The sequence below is a fragment of the Rhipicephalus microplus genome, chromosome 5 (genome assembly GCF_043290135.1).
Source record: "Rhipicephalus microplus isolate Deutch F79 chromosome 5, USDA_Rmic, whole genome shotgun sequence".
NCBI lineage: Eukaryota > Metazoa > Arthropoda > Arachnida > Ixodida > Ixodidae > Rhipicephalus > Rhipicephalus microplus.
In genome coordinates, this window is record NC_134704.1 from 210,441,102 (window position 1) to 210,457,043 (window position 15,942).

Genomic DNA, 15,942 nt, shown 5'->3' on the forward strand with positions numbered 1-15,942 from the left:
GTGGTAGGCTGTCGTAAATTTATGTTTTGTCTCGCAGGAGCGAAGCAGGTCGTCGATAACACGGGAAAGGAAAGAGCGCCCACGATCTGTGAGGAGTTGGCGTGGTGCGCCATGATGAAGTATGGCGTCGTGCAGGAAAAAATCGGCAACGTCCATGGCACAGCTGGTTGGTAGAGCCCGTTCAATGGCGTACCGGGTTTTGCGATCTGTCGCAACAGCTTTCCACTTATTCCAAGAAGTGGACGCAGGGAGAGGGCCTAGGAAGTCAAGAATAGGTCGAAAAAAGGGATCGAAGGGAGCGTCAAGTGGTTGGAGGAACCCAGCAGTGCTCACAGAAGGTTTTTTTTGGAGTTGACACTAGTTGCATGAGGCGACGTAGCTTCGGACGGAGCGGTAAAGACTGGGCCAGTAAAATCGACGCTGTACACGGTCATACGTCCGAGACTGTCCGAGGTGACCGGCAGTGGGAGCGTCGTGGAGCTGGCCGATCACGCTCGCACGTAAATGGGAAGGTACCACAAGGAGCAGTTCGTGTTCATCAGGGCGGACGCTGTAACGGTACGATGTGCCATGCTTGAACAAGAACAGTTGAGTAGACGGATCGGGTGCCGCAGAATGAAGCTTCTTGATGATGTTACGTAAGACAGGGTCTCGGCACTGTTCCTCAGGAATGTTGTTTAAAGCAGAGAGCGACAGGACACATGGCGCTTCATCGAACGCCTCAGGTGGGTCCAAATGGATTCCGAGACAAGCAGTCAGCGCCATGGTGTAAGCGGCCAGATTTGTAGAACACCGAGTAGTTATACTCTTGGAGTCGTAATGCCCATTGACCAAGGCGCCCAGGGGGGTCTTTCAAGGATGCAAGCCAGCAAAGTGCGTGGTGATTGATTGGGACGGTGAAATGTTGACCGTGTAAATAGGGCCGAAATTTCGCTGCTGCCGAAACGAGAGCAAGGCATTTCTTTTCGGTTACTGAGTAATTTCTTTCCGCCTGCGAGAGGAGACGGCTGGCATAGGTGATAACGCGGGTGCAACCGCTTTGATGCTGGACCAAATATGCACCGATTCCGTGGTCACTGGCATCGGTGTGGACTTCTGTAGGGGCGGCATTGTCAAGATGGGCCAGAGCAGGTGGTTCTGTTAGCAATGCAATAAGTGCAGAGAACGCCGTAGCCTGCGCAGCACCCCGTGTGAATGAGACATCTTTTCTCAGTAAGTTTGTGAGAGGTAGGGCAACTTCCGCATAGTTGTTCACAAAACGTCGAAAGTACGAGCACAGACTGAGAAAGCTGCGGACTTCCTTGGTGCAGGTCGGAATGGGAAAGTTCCGCATGGCTCGAACTTTATGGGGATGAGGGCGTACACTAGAGGAGTGGACAAGGTGGCCCAACATGGTTAGTTGCTGGCGTGCGAAGTGGCACTTTAACAAGTTCAGCTGGAGACCGCCATTGCGAAAAACAGCCAGTACTGAGGATAGGCGGTCAAGGTGGGTCTCAAAAGTTGGAGAAAAGACAATAACGTCTTCAAGGTAACATAGACAAATTGACCATTTGAACCTACGCAAAAGAGAGTCTATCATCCGCTCGAAAGTGGCCGGAGCGTTGCATAACCCAAAGGGTATGACCTTAAACTAGTAAATACCATCAGGCGTTACAAAAGCGGTCTTTTCGCGGTCCGTGTCGTCGACAGCAATTTGCCAGTACCCTGATCTTAGATGAATGGACGAAAAATACTTAGCGCCATGAAGACAATCCAGGGCGTCGTCTATGCGTGGTAGCGGGTAGACGTCCTTTTTAGTACTCTTGATCAGATGTCGGTAGTCAACACAGAATCGCCAAGTGTTGCCCTTCTTTTTGACAAGAACTACAGGGGAAGCCCATGAACTACATGATGGCTCAATTATGTCTCTGGCGAGCATTTTGTCGACTTCTGCTAGAATTATGTGACGCTCGTTCTCGGTATGGCCGTCGATGAACAGGGGAGGCAACGCCGGTGTGAATGAGTGCTTTACAGCAGTGGTTTGACCTAGCGGACAATCATACAAGTCAAATACGTTTCAGCATGACTCAAGGACGTAAAGGAGTGCGTCAGCTTGATGCGGCAAAGGTCTGACGCGATCATTTTTTTAACGTTGCAGACGGGCTTGCTTGCGAAGGTTGAGCATGCGTGTAGCTATAGTGTCCAGCATCGTTCGAATACAGAGCAGAGATGACGCATTAGTCAGAGGGAGTCAGCATGGCGAGGGCGATTCCGCGCGGGAGCACTTGTAGGCACAGAGCAAAGCTGAGCACAGGAATTACGGCGCGGTTTGCACGTAACTGAATAACAGTGTGTGGTAAGGTAACACTGCAAGTCAAAGGAATGGATGTAATGGGCGCGAGTACGTAGTCGCCATCAGATACAGGTGGTGAGGGCATTACGGTGATGATGCAGGCCACAGTTTGCGGTGACAAACGAACATGCTCAGCAGAGCATATATGAGCTTAGGGTGGACTGGGCGGATCAATCGGACACGGTCGGTCAAGTTGCACAGTACCAGCTGAGCAGTCGATGAAAACGGAATGAGTGGACAAAAAGTCAAGATTGGGGATCACATCATTGGTGCAGTGAGAGTGAACAGTGAAGAGAACTGAAGTTTCACGACGGGCAATAGTGACGCGTGCAGTACAAACGCCAATAACAGAAGCCGTACCACCATCAGCAACACGAACAGTGCGTGAAGGGGCTGGAGTAAGGACTTTCTTTGTGTGGTCACGAATGTGCAAGCTCATCACAGAAAATGGGAGCCAGTGTCCACCAAGGCTTTAACAGATAAACCGTCCACTTGAACGTCGATCAGGTTCTGATTGCTCGGCAGCGTCATCAGAGGAATTGGAGAGTAAGTCGTATCAGCAGCGTCACCTGCAGGAGCTGCAGCCGTTAGTTTTCCGAAGAAAACTGCCGGGCAGAGGATGAGGACGGGGAAAAGGGCTGTGGCGGAGACAGGGAAAATCTACGTCGAGGTGAAGGTGAGCGACTTTACTGGGCAGTGGCCGTAGTGGTCGGGTTGTAATTAGCTGAGCCGTCACACCGTGATAGTTCCTGGCCATAGAGATGGGCTGATGGGCTGGTGAGTTGAGGTTGGAGAAGCTTGAGTTTGCCCGATACGGTGAGGTCCACTTGCTTCGGCAATGGCGGGAAAAGTGTCCACTCGTTCACGTCGAAATTATATCAACCTGTCGTCAGGCATCCTCCACGCATTTGGGTCACAGTTACGTGGAGCAGGGTGGCGATAATGCTGTGGGTTGCTGGAGGTAGATGAACTGACAACGTCAGGACGGTGCACAGAACAGACCGTGGGAATACCTGCGTTGGCTAGTTCTGGGCGAACAACGGTCTGTGTTAGTGCAATGGTCGGATGAGGATTACTCGGTCCTAGTGCTCTCAAGGGTACGGGTGATATGGCCTCGATTTCGCGGCGTACGATTCTCGTGAGATCACCGGAGTGTGAATGGGGCTGGGTCGCTATACAAAGATGATTGATTGATTAGTGGTGTTTATTGGCGCAAGGGCCAGATATGGCCAAAGAGCGCCAGAGCGATGATAATGAATTGTGGGATGTGCAGTGTAAATAAAACAAATGTGACGTGGCTCTAAATGGGCCTAAAAACAGTCGCTGTAGGTGTGTAAAAATTTACATATGGTAAAATTATGGCAATGACAAATGATGTGAGCTATGGAGACATAAAATGATTTAAAAGTGATAAGTATGTCAAATAAAAACTTGGCATGGAGCACCAGTGCCTCGATAGAGCGCTTAAAACAAGAGCATGGAGGCCTGGGCTCATTCAAATCTGCTATCACAGCAGCATCCTCTGAACAGAGGATGTGCTATGAACCTGTTGGGCTAAAAACATTCAATGTTGGACTAAACACATTCAGTACTACATCCTTTAAAAAGCTTAAAACTGATTTTGTATCAAAAAGCGGCTCTTCACCGAGAAACATAATCGGATGTAAAGGAAGATTATAGCGGTATGCTAAAGCAAAATATTTTTTTCTCTCCCTTTCAGCTTCCGCACACTCCAGGAGGACGTGGAGGACGGTTAGCCTGTCACCACATCTACCACAAGTAGGAGGTTCATCGCCAGTCAGAAGAAAGTTATGAGTACCATAAGTGTGTCCTATTCTGAGGCGACAGAATAGCACATCAGTTCGCCGTGTTCTTGTAGCGGAGGGCCAGTAACCCAACCGCGGCTTAATCAAATGAAGCTTATTGTTTATTTCTGTGTCCCACAAGCGTTGCCAGTGGTTTCGCAGTTTCTTTCGTAGAAAGGGTTTTAGATCTGTTGCAGGGACAGTAGCGGTGGGGTTAATAGCGCGCATTATAATTGACGTGGCCATTTGGTCAGCTAACACATTGCCCTCGATACTTCTATGGCTAGGTACCCAGCAAATAGTAACATGCTGGTTGGACATATACGCTGTACACAGAATGGAATATAGCTCAATTATTATTGGATTTCTGAATCTGAAAAGGGATCTTAATGCATTTACGACGCTTAACAAGTCTGTGAATATAATTGATTTTTGTATGTTTGATTTCCGTATATGCTTCACAGCGGACAATAGTGCATAACCCTCAGCCGTAAATATACTTGTTTCCGGGTGCAGCACGCCGGATTCCGAGAAGGATGGTCCGACGGCTGCATAAGCCACCCCTGCATGCGACTTAGAACCGTCAGTATCAAACTCTACGCATGCGTAGTTGGACTGGAGTTCTCGGAATTGCATTTTAATATGTGCTTCTGGTGCGTGTTTAGTGATCTCAACAAATGAGGTGTCACAGTGTATAAGCTGCCACTGCCACGGCGGTAAAAGTATCGCTGTGGGCGTAGGACATAGCTCCAGCAGCGGAACACCCATTTCCTCACATAAGTTTCTCACACGCAAGGAGAACGGCTTTCTCACTGTGGGTCGATTATGGAAGAGGGTGGCAGCGGTCATATCGTTTATAGTTGAATAAGATGAATGCTTGATGTTTGCACGTACCTTTATAAAATATGTGAAACTGCTATAGGATCGCTGCAGGTGAAGTGACCACTGATTCGACTCTACATAGAGGCTCTGGATCGGGCTTGTCCTGAAAGCACCGGTTGCAAGTCGAATACCCAGATGGTGAACGGGGTCTAGGATTTTTAATGCACTTGGCGTTCCGGAATGATAAATTATAGAGGCATAATTAAGGCGCGACCCGACAAGGCTTTTGTATAACTTCAAGAGGCACTTTCGATCACTACCCCATGTTGTACGTGACAGGAGTTTTAGGACGTTCATCGCTTTCAAACATTTCATTTTGACATATTTAATATGGGGAATAAACGTAAGCTTAGAATCTAAAGTGGTTCCCAGGAATTTATGCTCGCTGCTTACAGAGAGTTGGTCTCCTTTGATCGCAACATTTGGTTGTGGCATTACCCCTCGTTTGTTAGAGAAAAGTATGCAAGTACTTTTCTTCGTGTTTATTTTAAAACCGTTTTCATCCGCCTATTTAGAGAATTTATTCATTCCAAGCTGCACTTGTCGTTCGCAGACAGACATATTGCATGATTTGAAACTCATCTGCACATCATCAACATACACGGAATAAAACATCGCACTTGAAATGACTGACTGCAGGGAGTTCATTTTTACAATAAAGAGCGTGCAACTAAGCACGCCCCCTTGCGGAACACCAGTCTCTTGGGTAAAAGTTCTAGAGAGAGCATTTCCCACTTTTACGCGAAAGGTTCGGTTAGACAGGTAACTTTTAATTGTGTTTAGCATGTTCCCACGGATGCCCATGGTGACAAGATCGCGGAGAATCCCAAATCGCCATGTGGTGTCATACGCCTTCTCTAAGTCTAGGAATACCGAAAGTGCAAACTGCCTATGAATAAATGCATCTCTGATGTATGTCTCTATGCGAACAAGGTGGTCTGTTGTCGACCTCCCCTCTCTGAAACCACACTGAAGGGGGTCTAGTATACTGTTACTTTCTAAAAAGTGGATTAAGCGCCGGTTTATCATTTTCTCGTATAGTTTGCATAGACAGCTTGTTAGCGCTATTGGCCTGTAGCTGGCAGCCAAAGACGGATCTTTGCCTTGTTTAAGTACTGGGATGACTATAGGTTCTTTCCATGACAATGAAATATACCCAGCTGCCCACATGTTATTGAAGAGAGTTAGGAGTGTTTTTAGTGCTTCGGGGTGAAGGTACTTGACCATTTGGTATGTTATACGATCAACACCTGGCGCTGAGTGGTTGCAGCACGCAAGAGATGCCTTAAGTTCAGCTAATTTAAATGGGCAGTTGTAAGACTCACTGGATGGACGTTTACATTTAAGGGGCTGTCGCTCTTCGCGTTCTTTGAATTTTAAGAACGTTTCTGTATAGTTTGATGCACTTGAGACGTATTCAAAGTGTTCGCCTAGGCAGTCCGCCTGCTCCTCTAGGCTCTCACCTCGGCTACTTACCAAGGGTAGGGGTTGTGACTCCCGACCCAATAACCTATTTACCCTATTCCAAACCTTCGTTTCGTCGGTGTAAGAATTTATACTGGAGATGTACCTATTCCAACTTTCTCTCTTTGCAAGACGACGCGTTCTTCTAGCTTGTGACTTCACCTGTTTAAAATTGTCGAGGTTTTCAGCCGTTGGGTAATTTCGGAATAATCTCCAAGCTTTATTTTGAATATTTCGCGCTTTCCGACAATCGTCATTCCACCATGGAATGCGACGCTTATTAGACATTCCTTTAGTTTGCTTAATACATTTCGCTGCAGCGTCAATAATAAAATCCATTAGGTATGCCGCAGCATCGCCTATATTAAAATCAGCAATGTCCCCTCCATCTAAAAATGTGTTTTCTCGGAACAGTTTCCAGTTGGCTGACTTGGTGTTCCAGTGATGAAAGTCAGGCGAGCATGTATCTTCTTTAGTTAGCTTCGACATTATCGGGAAGTGGTCACTCCCAAAGGGGTTCTTGAGAACAGACCACTCCAGATAAAGAATTAATGTACTCGAGACAATACTCAGGTCTATAGAAGAGTATGTGTTGCGCGTAGTACTATAATATGTTGATTCTTTTTTGTTAAGTAAACATGCACCTGACGAAAACAGAAAGTGTTCTATTAGGCGTCCTCGTGCATCCAAACGGGAGTCGCCCCATAGAGGATTATGTGCATTTAGATCACCAACGACTATATATGGCGGAGGAAGTTCATCAATGAAGCTTCGAAATTCTGTCTTCGAAAGTTGATAGCACGGAGGAATGTAAATAGAAGTAATTGTTAGTAGCTTCCCGAACAGCACTGCTCGGACAGCAACTGCTTCAAGAGAAGTTCGGAGGTTTAATTGCTTACAGGCAACACCTTTATCAACTATTAAAGCGACACCGCCCGACGAGGCGGCAGCGTCGTCACGGTCTTTGCGGTAGATGGCATATTGCTTTAGAAAGTTTGTTTGTGTGGACTTGAGGTGTGTTTCCTGAACACACAGCACCTTTGGAGTGTGTTTATTAAGGAGTTCTATAATATCATCGAGGTTATGGAGAAGTCCTCTCACATTCCACTGTAAAATCTGCGTGTCCATTTTAAATGTGTTTTGTGCTGTGTGCTCAAGGATAAAGAATTAGCTCACGGACCCTTTCCAGGGGCCGTGACACGAGATTTTTCTTTTTTGGATCGGTCGACGGAGTCGCGCCGATCCTTAGGCGCTTGCTGCGCCCTCACGCTCGGAGTTGTGTCCATTGCCTCTAGCGAGGCACTGGACAAGCGCTCTTGCGAGCGCTGCAGTTGTTTTGAGGGCCTCGCCTCTAAAGGCAAGTCCTTCGCGGCCCCCAGCCCGGAGGTTGGTGGGTCCTTCTTCGACGGCGGAGCAGCACTGGCTGCAACCGCCGAGGGGGCGGATGGCGTCACCGCCGGCTCACTACGCGTGTGCCAGACAGCCGCCGGAGGCCGTCGTGGCGCTGCCCCCTGACACGCCACTTCGGCAAAGGTGGTTTCTGGTAGGGAGGACACCTGACTTCGTGCCTCCTTAAAGGAAATGTTTTGTTTTACTTTAATTGTAACAATTTCCTTCTCTTTTTTCCAGCGTGGGCATGACCGTGAGTATGCGGCATGCTCCCCATTACAGTTCGCACAGTGAAGAGAGTTTTCACAGGCTTCAGATGTGTGTTCTTCAGCACTACATTTGGCGCCAGTTAGGCGGCCTCCGCAGTTCTGTGAACTGTGGCCGAACCGCTGGCATTTGAAGCATCGGAGAGGGTTTGTTATATATGGCCTCACTCCAAGCTTGATATACCCAGCCTCAACGGAGTCTGGCAGTATACTTGAATCAAACGTAGGTATAAGGTGCTTAGTCTGGAGTTCTTTGCCATCACGTCTCATCCTTATTCGTTTCACGTTGATGACATTCTGTTCGCTGAAACCCTCCAGGAGTTCAGCCTCCGTCAGCCCTAACAGGTCATCATCTGAGACAACGCCACGGGTGGTGTTCATGGTTCGGTGTGGGGTTACTCTTAATTTTGTATCTCCAAATTTCACTAGATTAGACAATTTTTCATACTGTTTCTGATCGCGGAGCTCCAACAGGAGGTCACCACTTGCCATTCTCAATGCTTTATATCCTGGGCCAAAGATTTTTTTTATTTATTTACAAATACTGCTGTCTCACAGTTCGAGACATTGCAGGAGTGGGTCCATAACAGTGAATACACACTAAACTAACAGAACACATGGTTTGGTAGTTCACTCAAAAAACTATTGGTAGGCAATTTTCGGAGAGAAACATCCAGATTATTCCACAATTCCACTGTGAAAGGAAAAAATGAAAACTTAAAACAATCTAGAAATGGCATGAAGGGTGTGATGTTAATGGGGTTTGACCTGCGAGTGTTTGCAACGGAGTTGGCAAAGGAAAAGGGCATGTCTATGGTGATTATCTTGTTCACGATTTTATGTAAAGTGCCGATACGCTCGCAAGTAAGTCTGTGTTCAAGTGATTTGAGTGATAGACGTACAGCGTGTGACGAAGGCGAAAAATTGTGATCATAACGGTGATATAAGAATCTTATTGCTTTTTTTTGAACACCTTCCAAGTGTGCTATGTCGCATGCGCAGTGAGGTGACCAGACAACGGAGGCGTATTCAAGAACAGGCCGTATCAGGGATTTGTATGCTGTTAGTTTGCATTCGTGAGTTGCATCTTTTAACGTTCGCTTCAAGAAGCCCAATTTTTGGAGCGCTTTCGAGCAGATTAGGATTATATGTTTATGCCATTTTAAGTTCGGTGAGAATGTTACGCCAAGATACTTGTATTCGTTGACATGCTTCATGTTCTGGCCATAGGAAAAACGTAGGGGTTCCTTCTTGTTTGTGAATGTCATGCTTACCGTTTGTTAAGGTTTAGTGCCATTCGCCACGTTGAGCTCCAGGTACGGAAAGAAGAAAAAAACATTATTTAACTGTATTTGGTCTCGGGAGGTACTAATACAAGAATAGAGGACACAGTCGTCGGCGTATAGACGGAGTTTGACCTTTGTATTTTTTGTTATTTCGACAACGTCGTTGAGATAAATTAGGAAAAGAAGAGGCCCAAGGACCGAGCCCTGCGGCACACCTGATGTGACAGGGAGGGATGACGAATGCGAATTGTTAAACGCGACAAACTGCTGCCTTAAATTTAGGTAATCTGAAAGCCAAGATAACAAGCGAATGCTGTGAGTGCCGCGCAGAAAGGCTTTTAATTTGAGGAGGAGTTTATTGTGGCAAACAGTATCAAACGCTTTCGAGTAGTCAATAAAAATGGCGTCCACTTGACCGCGATCGTTTAAAGTTGAAGCGATGTCATGCGTAAACCCCAGCAACTGCGTGACTGTTGAAAATCCTGCACGAAAGCCATGTTGATTTTGGGAGAGGAGGTTGTTTTCAGTTAAATATGTGACTACATGTTTGTGAATAATGTGTTCTAGAATTTTACAGCAGGTGCAGATTAATGAAATAGGTCGATAGTTTGGAATTACTTGTTTGTCGCCAGATTTGAACACCGGAACAACTTTTGCATTTTTCCAAATCTGCGGTACAATTCCTGTTTGAAGGGATCTATGAAAAATGACTGTTGAATACCTCGCATTCCATTCAGCGTAACGTTTTAAAAATGTGTTAGGGATGTTATCAGCGCCGGCACTCTTATTTGTGTCGATGTTCAGTAGGAGATTGACAACTCCAGCGTAACTAATCTGTAGTTCTGGGAAGGCAGGCAATGTACTGTCAAGACCGAAAGCGGGACTGGTGCCATCATCTGTACTAAACACTGATTTGAAATAATCATTGAACGCTTCCGAGATAGTTAAAGAATCCGAAGAGGGCTGCTCGTTCACAATAAGTAAGGAAGATGTCGGGCCTGCAGCATTAAGAGTTTTCCAGAATTTAGATGGGTCGTTTTTCATAAAGGTTGTTAACGAACTTTCATAGTAGAATTTGCGGGCAGCATGCATTTTTTCTCTTAGCTCTGTTTTCAGAGAATTCAATAAATGCTGGTTATTTAGGAGAGTGTTACGATGCCTTCGAAGTCGCTTTATTCGCCGAGTAAGCTGAATAATTTCTCTGTTTAGCCAAGGATGCCGAGGGTTTCGTTTTAGGCACTTCTTTGGGACATATGTGTGTATGCAGTGTTCAACAATCTTATAAAACTGATCAAATAACAAGTCCACATGACATTGGTTGCTATTGAACGAGAAATCATCAAAAGACGCTGCTAGAACTGCAAGAATTGAATTGTCGTCCGCGTGGGTAAAATCCAGAACCGTTTTGTACGTCGGAAGTTTGGGTTCACAGGCAACATTCAAGCTAAGAAGGACTGCCTTGTGGTCAGATAGCCCATTCACTGCTTCACATTCAAATCCATTCTGCTGTACAGCCTCATTCAAGAATACAAGGTCTAAAATTGCATTTTCCCGCGTAGGAACATCGACTACTTGGGTAAGATCAAACGACACAACAAGGTCAACTAAAGCTTCACTGAGTGCCCTATCGCGACCAGTGGGTAAAAGTAAATTCCAGTCAACATGCGGTACATTAAAATCACCACATAAAATCAGTTTAAATTTGTGAAGCCTGTTTTTCAATATTCAATCACTAATAGCAGGAAAAACAACGTGGTCAGTACCAGGAGGCCGGTATATTACGCCATATACGGTTATTTCCCCCCCAACGCTGTTTTTGCACCATAAAGATTCTGACTCGGGAAGGTCGGGTAATGGATAGAACTTCAAACTATTCTTTAAGAAGATGGCGACACCGCCACCGCGGCTGTCCTCTCTGTCTTTACGTAGCACCGAGAAACCCGAGGTAGGAATTCAGCCTCAGAAATAGTATTATTTAACCATGTCTCAGTAACACAAATTAGTGATGGGGCGTAAGTTTGGATGAGCCAATTAAAATCTACAGTCTTATTCACCAAACATCGAGCATTTACGTTCAGCAGCACTAATTTACGCTGGCTTCCGGAAAGTCATTCATTGCTACGGGGAACACTATTGCTAGACGCTTCAATAACTGACTTTGTGACGTTGTCCCAGACGTAGCGAACACTGTCAATTACTAACTTATCGTACTGTAGTCGTACTTTTTTGGCTACATTTCTTAGGTCAGCAGAGTGTTGCCATAGTTCCTTGCGGATTTGTCGAACCCTGACTGAAAAATCTTCGTTGATGAAGATATCCGTTCCTTTTAATTTGCTAGCCTTGCTTAAGATCTCGGATTTGGTTCGAAAATCGAGCAGCTTGATAATTACTGGCCTTTGACTGTCGCTTCTGCGTATTCCGAGGCGATGACAGCGTTCGATGTTGTCACATTCAATATCAAGCTTCGTTGATATAAGGTTCACGACCGACGGTAGTAGCTGCTCGGGTTTCTCATCATGTGGTTCCAGCAATCCATGTATTATGAGGTAATTTTGTCGTGATCGATTTTCCAAGTCGTCGTTTTTGCGATCAAGTGTGTGCGCTGCCTTAGCTAGATCAGTCAAAGACTTCGAAACAAGAAAAGGTGAAATTGTTCTCACTGGTTTGCCGGGTGTGTCAGCGTGGATAACGTGGAATCTTGGAAAGGATACTCTTTGGTGACCAAAAAATTGGAATACTTCATCGGTGCGCCCTCTTTTCTGAGGGCGATCAGGGAGCGGGGGAAGGAACAAGCCATAAGAAAAGGTTTATTTTCGGCAGTGGCGCCAGCCACCCACCATGGAGTCCTACAAGGGGACGCTGCAGTGTCCGTAAGCACAGGACCTGCAGACGCCAGCTGTACACCACCGCTATAACCGAATATGGTGTATCCAAGGTAGGATAGCCACACAGGGTTAACCCTTGCCGCCAGAAAACAAGGAAGGCAACGGAAGAGAGTAGAGGACAGGAAAGATTTAAGTAAGAAAAAAGACGAAGATGTGGGGTGGAGACAGGAAAAGGCGACTGCCGATTCCCCCGGGCGGGTCAATCCGGGGGTGCCGTCTACGTGAAGCCGGGGCCAAAGGGGTGTGTTGCCGCCGAAGGGGGGCCTTAAAGGTCCAATCACCCAGCATTGGCTCAACCCCCAGGATCCCCTTTTCCCTGGACACGGCAAAGCCATGCACGGCTAGGCGTGGGAGGGAGTAGAAACTCCCCCGTTAGCTCGGGTCCGTGGTGTCGCTACACACCAAACGCCTACTTGCGCAGGCGCCCCTGCGGGGGTATACAAAGATCCTCGCAAGTTGACGTCACAGAAGTGTTGGGTAGGCGTGTGAAGTAGTGGGCAATGCGACGGCTTTCCGCCTCTTGAAAGCGGTGGCACTCCGAGATAGCATCTTGCACGGTGGAACAGCCTCTACCCACAAGGAGATTAAATGCATCGTCTGCGATGCCCTTGAGTAAGTGCGCTACCTTGTCTGCTTCAGCCATGATTCGGTCAAATTTACGGCAAAGGGTCAGCACATCTTGTATATACGCCAGGTAGCACTCCATGAACGTCTGAACACATGTGTCAAGTTCTTTCCTAGCAGCCTGCTTGCAGTCAGCAGATAGACCAAACAACTCCCGTAACTTGGTCTTGCATACTTCTCAACTCGTGATCGTGTCCACATTGTTATTATACCATGCCTTGGCCGTTCCTTGCAAATAAAACATGACGTTTGCCAGCATCAAGGTTGGGTCCCACCTGTGGTTCTCGATGACAAACTTGTGGAGTCAAGCCAATCATCCACGTCCTCGCCTTCTGTTCCCGAAAAGTTCCCGGGATCGTGGGGTGGAGCGGCCACGAGAAAAACAGGTGAGGTCGGCGCCGTTGATGCATCGGACGCGGCAGTTGACGAGGCGTTGTTGCCGGTGGAGATGTCGTAAGCAGCGACTAGGCGTACGCTACGTAACTCTGTGGGTTGTAACCCAGCACCTTCCACCAAAATGTTACTTGAAGGTACACGCGAAACTAAGCGTTTGAAGAGAAATTTACACAGCACCAGCGCGCATGCCAAGGTGGAGAACAAGTGCTGTGCCCTACACCAAAATCACGTCGTCTTTCTCCGCACCTATTTGACTGCTTTTGTGGGACATTGTCTCATTGTCTCATGACAATGTGTATATATATATATATATATATATATATATATATATATATATATATATATATATATATATAAATATCTATATATATATATATATATATATATATATATTGAAAAAGGGTTTATTGGCGACTGTTTCGACGGTGGTCCTACAATGAAACACGATCGGGAAAGAGCAACGGTCAAGCAGATGCAGGCGATGATCAGCACGAGCCGAGGGAGCCAAGCCCAGGACCCAGTACCCAAGCGGAGGCGATGTTGCTTGCCAACGATGCATTTTCTTCTTCACAATTTTCTCCCGCCGAGAAAGAGCCATCCTGGCGACCTAAGAGTCTGGAGGCAGAGGGCTGTAATATGGCTTAAGGCGGGCGACGTGGACGATGTCACGTCCACGCCGGCGCATGTCGTCAGATGGGGAAAGTGACTCAATGAGAAAGTTCACCGGTGAGGTTTGCTCCAAAACACGGTAAGGACCCTCGTACTTCGGGGCTAGTTTTGAGGAAAGGCCGGGGGTTTGGTAAGGAACAGCCAGCCATACAAGTGATCCCGGGGAATAGCTCTGGCTTCGTGAAGAGCCGGCGTTGTTTTCTTTCTGGCGCTGCTGTTCTTGTGACGTAAAGGTGCGTGCGAGTTCACAGCACTTCTCCGCTTTTCGGGCAGCTTCGGACACAGATGGGCATTCGGATGCGTCAGGACGGTATGGAAGGAGAGTGTCGATGGTGTGGGATGGTTCGCGTTCATAAAGGAGAAAGAAAGGTGAAAATCCAGTGGTGGCCTGTGCCGCGGTGTTGTATGCGAACGTGATGAATGGAAGAATGCGATCCCAGTTAGTATGATCAGATCTCACATACATCGCGAGCATATCGCCGAGTGTGCGGTTAAATCTCTCCGTGAGCCCGTTAGCCTGCGGATGGTATGCCGTGGTCTTGCGATGAACAACATGGCATTCAGAAAGCAGAGCCGTGATGACTTCTGATAGGAAGGCTCGTCCTCGGTCACTTAGTAGTTCTCGAGGTGCACCATGTCGTAGTATGAATCGATGAAGGATGAAGGACGCTACGTCCCACGCAGTGGCACTTGGAAGGGCGGCGGTCTCAGCGTAGCGTGTTAAATAATCCACAGCGACTATGATCCACCGATTTTCATCTGATGTTGTCGGTAGAGGGCCATAGATATCAATTCCGATTCGGTCGAAAGGTTTGGCAGGGCACGGAAGCGGTTGAAGTGCACCAGACGATTGAAAAGGTGGTGATTTGCGGCGTTGACAGTCAGGGCAGCCAATAACAAATTTTCGAACAAAATTATACATTCCGCGCCAGTAGAAGCGACGGCGAATGCGTTCGTAAGTTTTGAAAACTCCTGCATGGCCACATTGGGGATCGTCGTGAAAGGTGGTGAATATTTGTGATCGCAAGCTGCGGGGGACAACCAAGAGCCACTTACGACCTTCAGGGGCGTAGTTGCGTCGGTGTATCAGCCGATCACGAATGGCGAAATGAGCAGCTTGACGTCGTATAGATCGTGATACCGCAGTGGTTGACGATCCAGAGAGACAGTCAAAAAGGGAAGCGATCCATCGGTCCTTGCGTTGTTCACTGGCAAACGAGTCGAGGTCGAGAGATGCGACGGAGTTGGTACCAGTGGTTCCACAGGCCGAGTCGGGAGGTAAAGGCGAACGGGACAGGGCGTCGGCGTCAGAATGCTTGCGTCCGCTGCGATAGGTCACGCGAATGTCGTACTCCTGGATTTGCAGTGCCCACCGAGCAAGGCGGCCAGAAGGGTCTTTCAATGTGGCGAGCCAACAAAGTGCATGGTGGTCCGTTACCAGGTCGAATGGGCGACCGTACAAATAAGGGCGGAACTTGCGAACCGCCCACACTAGCGCCAAGCACTCTTTTTCAGTGACGCTGTAATTGGCCTCAGCTTTAGTAAGTGTGCGACTCGCATAAGCGACGACGTATTCGGAGTAGCCCGGCTTGCGCTGGGCGAGGACAGCGCCAAGACCAACCCCGCTAGCGTTTGTGTGAACTTCCGTTGCAGCTGTTGGGTCGAAATGCCGTAGAATGGGAGGAGATGTTAGCAGACTACGGAGCGTGGCGAACGCGACGTCGCAGTCAGGAGACCAGGATGAAAGGTCTGCGTCACCTTGTAGAAGGTTGGTCAGTGGTGACATGATGGACGCGAAATTTTGAACGAAGCGCCGGAAGTACGAGCATAGTCCGATCAAACTGCGTAATTCTTTCAGTGTATTAGGTTTCGGGAACTCGGCGACTGCTCGCAGTTTTGCAGGGTCGGGTAGAACACCATGCTTGGACACGACGTGCCCTAATA

At 47.6% G+C, this 15,942-nt stretch overlaps 1 protein-coding gene across 1 annotated transcript in view; it reads right to left on the minus strand.

Annotated features, from left to right (window-relative positions):
* Positions 1-15,942, minus strand: part of nompB (intraflagellar transport protein 88-like protein nompB) — a 1,761,410-nt gene that overhangs the window by 164,668 nt on the left and 1,580,800 nt on the right. The gene's annotated exons all lie outside the window — the stretch shown is intronic.